The 6,000-nt window shown below is 53.6% G+C and overlaps 1 long non-coding RNA gene across 1 annotated transcript in view; it reads left to right on the forward strand.

Moving 5' to 3' along the window:
- Positions 1 to 4,012, forward strand: part of LOC123615184 (uncharacterized) — a 309,115-nt gene extending 305,103 nt beyond the window's left edge. Inside the window, exon 12 of the long non-coding RNA XR_012504665.1 lies at positions 1,673 to 4,012. This is a non-coding gene — a long non-coding RNA (uncharacterized LOC123615184). The remainder of the gene's footprint in view (positions 1 to 1,672) is intronic.
- The last annotated feature ends 1,988 nt before the right edge of the window (positions 4,013 to 6,000 follow it).

Raw genomic sequence — 6,000 nt, forward strand, 5'->3', positions numbered from 1 at the left:
GGTGACTTCCCCTCAACCCCTCCAGCCAAGGGACAAGGCTGCACCATCGTGGCTCTCCTGGAATCAAAGTGGAGGGTGCCAACATCCTAGAAAATCCCTAGGGCCCCAAGGACCAACCCCCCTCCCTCTGCTGTGCTGGCTGCAAGCTGAGAAGCACGTGCAGCCCAGCCTGGCCCACTGCCCCCACCTCCAGCTTCCACCTCAACTCAGGGGCTCAAAGACCCCTAACATCAGCCCCTACGCATGGAGTAAAAGCCCGCAGAACACACAGTCTCCATCTCAGAAAACCCCTCCTTAGCGGTGGGGTGAGCAGCCGAGAGAGACCGGGGGGCCAGCATCGTCAGGGAGCTTGTTGGCCCGGGAGCTGTCGCTGTTCAGATGTGCCATGAGCAATTGCCACTCGGCACGCCTTCCCCTGGCAAATTATTCTGCTGGAGTTTCTTCCAGCGTTTGGAGCTGCGCTGCTGTAAATGCCAGAAATCATGTACATTAAGCCCAGAGTGACGGCAGGCTTATGGATGGACTTACCTTCAAACAGAGGCCGCCGGAGCGCTCGGCGTGGGGGGCGGCATTTTATAGATGCTGCTCTCCGCTTGTCGAGGCCTTAAGCGGTCAAGTTGGCCACGTAATCAATTTCTCATGTAGGCTTGGCTGGGGGCCACATGCTCCCAGGCGGGGATGTGGGACGCAGTCCCTCAACCCACGGCCTGCCTCCCACTGAAGACCTTCCCCTGACCCCTGTCCTGAAAGTGATGCGTCCCTGTCCGCCTGCGGTGGCAGGGGACTGGCCGGGGGGGGGGGGTGACACCCTGCCAACTCAGTCTAACGCAGAATCCCAGAGCCTGCCTCTCCTCCTCGGAGCCCCTCGTGAGGACAGCAGGCATCCTTAATGCGAACTCGCCATTCTGGGCCGGGCCACACTCTGAGCCCCTCTCCTTCCCCAAAGCGGGGTCTGAGCTCTCCACAGGGTTGTCTGACCTCAGCTCCTCTTGTCCCATGATCCACTGTTTCCCTCTCTGATCTGGGACGCCTGGGTCACTGGCTTTGCCATCTCTCCTGCATGGCTGTCACTCAACCCCTCCCCTCTGTCACTCAGCTTCTCCGGCCCCTTGGGACCCCTCCCCTCACTGCCTTCCATCAGCCCTGACCTCCTGGGACGCCCGCTTCAGGCAAGGCTCCATCCAGCACTCCACTGAGCCATCCGCTCCGGCAGCTTGGTGCCCAAGGCATCAGTATCAGGGACACAGTCTGGGTCCAGAGCCCCTGCCCACCTGTAAACTGGGAATGCTAGTAGGACTTCCCTCACCAGGCATTGCCAGGGTTAAATGAATTCTTATACATACAGAGGGTTCAGAGCAGGACTCGGGCATAGCGAGTGTTATTTAAGTGCCACCTAATATTATTATTGCTATTGTTTTTGGATTCTAGGTTATTAGCACTGAGAGATGTGGTTCCATATATTCTCACCACACAGCTGTCAGGAGAGAAATTTAGCACCCCTGACACCATCCTGTCTTAGGCATCACCCCCCCCCAACGTGCGTGCCGACACACACGTGCACGCATGCACACGCATCCACCTACACACTCAGTAATCAGCGCTGTTTGCCACAGGCCACACCACAGTAATGTATTAGCGCACGAGGAACAAGCCGCTTTATCTTCCTCTCCAGGCAGAAGCACGTGTGTGGAAGATGGATGGAGAGCGTCTGCCTGCATCCACAGAGGAAAACACGTCCCGGCTGGCTCCGCAGCCCCTAGAGAAACAGGGCAGAGGCCGCCCCTGGGGGCTGGATGCTGCGAGTCCTGGGGGCTTGGAGGCCAGGTCTCTCCTAATAGCATGCCCAGTCGGCCGGCACTTGCCCGCATCCAAAGCCCCCTCCTTCATCTGGCTGTTGTATCTGCCGAAGGCTTTCTGCTGTGGACACGGTCTCCAAGGGGACGATGTGCTGCCTGTGGGGCAGAGGGGCAGGGATGGGAGTGAGCCACACAATGAAAGACTTACAGGGACTTTCCTTCTAGAAGCAAGGGAGCCTTTTCTTGGACTCCTGTCTCATGGCAGATGTGACCCCAAGGTGGCTCTGCTGGACCAAGGCTTTTCCCGGGTGAGATCATGCAACAGGGCCATGCTGTCCACGCACAGCGGACAAGGCCTCGGGCCTCTCACCCCGTCAGAGTTCCACAGCAGGCTCTTCCAGGCGCTGGCGATTCTTGCAAACATAGATGAATGTCACAAAAGGGAAAACTTTTGGAAAGAAAGGAATCAATCTCATTTGGAAAGTATATTTAGCAAAAGGAAAGCAAACACTTCAGGATGGATTAACTTTCCAGTTTTACACTCATTTATCAAATATTTCTGGAGGGACAAGTACAGGCGAGGCACTGCTGTTGGCTTGGGGCCCCTGTCCCAACAGAATTCAAGGGCTTTTCCCGGCTGGTAGGCAATTTATTGGAAAGTGACAGTCTTGGAAACCGTGCCTCACAGCCCTCCAACTTAAGGGAACCTAAATGCATAAGGGCCCCAGCTGCCCAGCTCTGGAATCCATCCCAGGATTTGGGCCGAGGCTACACCTCCCACCGGCCGCCCCAGCCAATGACCGAGCCAGGCACCACGCTCAGGAGAAACAGGACTCCTCTGACAGCTGACTTGGGTTTGAGGACAGCCTGCCGGCCTGGCTGAACTTTCCAGAGTCTGCTGGACAGTCTGGGATGCTCCCGCCCACCTCCCTGCCCTCTCGCCTTCACTCAGGTCAGACCGCATCACAGCCTTTCTGTTCTCCCAGCCTTTGCCAGTTCCCTCCCTATTTCTCTCACAGGCATTTCCTCTAATAAAAATCCTGGCACATTTAATTGTCTCCTGACACCTGCTTCTTGGAGGACCACTACTGCAGACTTATTGCCGCATCCTCTGCCTCCATCTTCTGCATGGTCTTCCCAGACAGGACCCCCCCCCCCACCTCCCCGCATCGCGACTCTAGCCGATGTGAAGCCCTTGCAGACACCTGAATTGGCTCATTGCTTAGGAGTCGCTTTATAATTTGGCATCTCCCCAGTAGATTCTAAGCTGTGTAAGAACTTACAATATCCTTAAGGCTCCTCACTTAGATGTTTCTCAGAGGTGTTGCTGACACATCGCAGGGAGGTCCTTGCCATCAAGCTCTTATGTCATATTTCAAGATACCTCTGTGATTTAGTAATAAAATTCACAATTACTATTGCACAATGAGTCCACAGCCCGTTGCTAAGTTGTTTACATGCATTACCTCACTTAATGCCTAACCGTCTCGGCACACACCCCCATCACCCGCCCACCCATCCATGCAGAGGATGTCCTTTCTTCCAAACACAGTTCTATGGATTACTCTCACTTGGCAGCCCCTCCTCCTCTGCGAATCCAAATCAAGACATTTGCAGGTAGAACACAAAGATCTGATCTTACAAAGTGTGAGCATTTTCCAAGAGACAACTGATACCCAGGTTGAGAAATTCCAGGCACACAGCTTAGTAACAAAGTCCAGCTTTGCCGAGGCTTACAGACGATATAATCAACTGCTCTTTTTAATCCTACCCTGTTTGACAGCACACCACACCTCATACCACCACTGGCCATTTCTTTCCTTCTGGTGTCTTGGCTTCTTGGTACTTGAAAAACCAGGCCTCTGGGCTCACATCCAGGACACATCCCAGGCATCCCCCAACCCTTTGAGCTTGATCCATCCTCCCCGGCCCCCAACTTTGGGACATGTTCTCCTGTTCACTCTGGGATGCAGGTCTACATACTCAACAGAAAGCCATGGGCTGGCTGGTCGGGAGACCTCACACAAGCTACTTGGCACCTGCGAGCCTCAATTCCCTCGTCTGTAAAACAGGGTCATTGTGAGGATTAAAGGAGAGAATGAATTTGAAAATTACTATAAATCCTTACTGCTCAAAGTGTGGTCCTCAGACCAGCAGCAACAGCATCTGCAAGCGTGTTAGAAACACAGATGCTCGGACCCCGCCCAGACCCACCCAATCAGAGCCCCCGGGCTCACAGCACCGCTCTCCTTCCAGGTGATGCGGGTGCACGCCGACAAGCCTTGTTATGACAAGACTTGCTCTCCGAGTTGTGTATCCTTATTTCCCCTTCCCGGGAAACACCCTAGGTTTCGGAGCTGATACCTCTGCCTTTGCAGTTTCTCCTGCTCCTCCCGGCCATCCTTCGTCCCTGTCACTTCCCTCCCTCCTCTTCCTCTCCCGGCCCCTTCAGGGCTGAGCTCTCCTCTCCACCCTGTTCCATCACTTCCTCTCCTTTGGTCAATTACACAGTCAGCACTCCCCAAACCCACCATTTCTACTGCCTCAGCAAAAAGGGGAACGCAGCGGGAGACTTGGCAATATAAGTACACTCGGAGGGGGCCGCTCATCACAGCTTCATGGCCTGCAGGGCGTGGAGAAAGGGCTGGAAATGCACAGAGGGGCCCAACCAGAGAAACAATCTGGGGCCAGCCCAATGCATTCATTCACCTCTGATTCCAGGCCACGCCGGGGGGTGAACTGCTCCCATTTCATGTACCTGATGTGTAATCTCTTTTGTGTAAGTGCAGTGATGCTGTCTGTGTATAAGTTAAATGACGACAGCAGTTCATTATTTGTGGGTAAACAAGGGATGCCTCTTTGCCCCAGGAGAGACTGCAAGACACCCAGTTAAGGAACCACAAGATCAAAGACAGAAGAAGGGGGAAAATGAGAGGAAAAGTCATTCTTCTCCCAGGAGCTTCTTGGGAAAGAGGGGTGAGCTGATTGGCCTTCAAGGAGACCTCAAGCAAGGCCAAAAGACCCTTGGAGCAAGAGCAGACTATCCTCAGGAATCTGAACTGAGATGTGGAGATGAGGGATGATGTCCAAAGACTAGCAGGAGTGCCCCAAATGCCAGGCAGTCCTCCCAGGGGTCTGCACTACCGGGAGTAGCTTTGTGATGGGCACACAAACCAGGGCCTACTAGTTGTTGCAAATAACCATCTTCTTCTCCCCTAGACATACAATCTCCAATATTTAGCTAGACCCATACCCCACTCCCTGAATAAAGACCACACACTCCCCAGCCTCAGTTTGCAGCCAGGTGTGGCCAAGTGACCAAGTCTGGCCAACGGGATATAAGCAGAAGCAACTTCGGGAACATGTTCTAGAAGAGAAGTGAGTGCACCCCTCTTGGCCCTCTCCGTTTTGCCCCCTAGAACAGGGAGGTGATGGGGAGCTCGAGGGAGCTCAGCCATCTTGAACCACGAGGTAACACTGGGACTGGAAGCCATGCGGGGCAGAGCGACAAGATCAAAGGAGCCTGAGTCACTTACATCTTACAGCCCTGATGCCGACTATCTTACCAGCCTGGGACTGCCGACCTCTGGGCTTTTAGATGAGAAATCTATTTCTGGCGTTTTGAGGTCACTGCTATTTGGGAGGGTTTGTCATTCACAGATGACCAAAATCGAAATGTAAAAGGTACGTATGCAGCATGGCGTCTTAGATCAGGTTCTCCAGGAGGCACGCAGATTTTGAGATGGAAATTTACAAGCAGTAATAAGTTTACTGGGATATGGTCTCAAGGTCAACACTTGAGTTGGAGTGATGAGCAAATTGGGCAGAGAAGTTGAATGGCAACGGGGTCACCGTAGTGGCCTTGGTGGATCCCACAGGGACCTCTGTGTGAAGATGGCCCTTCCAAGTTCTTCTGAATTGAGACAGGAGGGCTGAGGCTTTGGACTTCTGTGAGCTTTGGTTTTCTCATCTGTAAAATGGGTATGTTACTGATCTGGCACTTGTAGTGAGGATAGGGAAAAGTGGGTGTGCAGGGTCTAGCTCACAAGTGAACGACCACAAGAAGCAGCCTGGGGAAGGCTTCAGAACTTTGTCCGTGTCCTCTGGGGGCCCACATCTGTGTCTCGACTAAGTGACCTGTCTGTGCATCATAGAAGACAAGCAGGCAACTGTCGTTCTCCAGAACCTTCTCTAACACTGCCAC

The sequence above is a fragment of the Camelus bactrianus genome, chromosome X, assembly GCF_048773025.1.
Source record: "Camelus bactrianus isolate YW-2024 breed Bactrian camel chromosome X, ASM4877302v1, whole genome shotgun sequence".
NCBI classification, from domain to species: Eukaryota; Metazoa; Chordata; class Mammalia; order Artiodactyla; family Camelidae; genus Camelus; species Camelus bactrianus.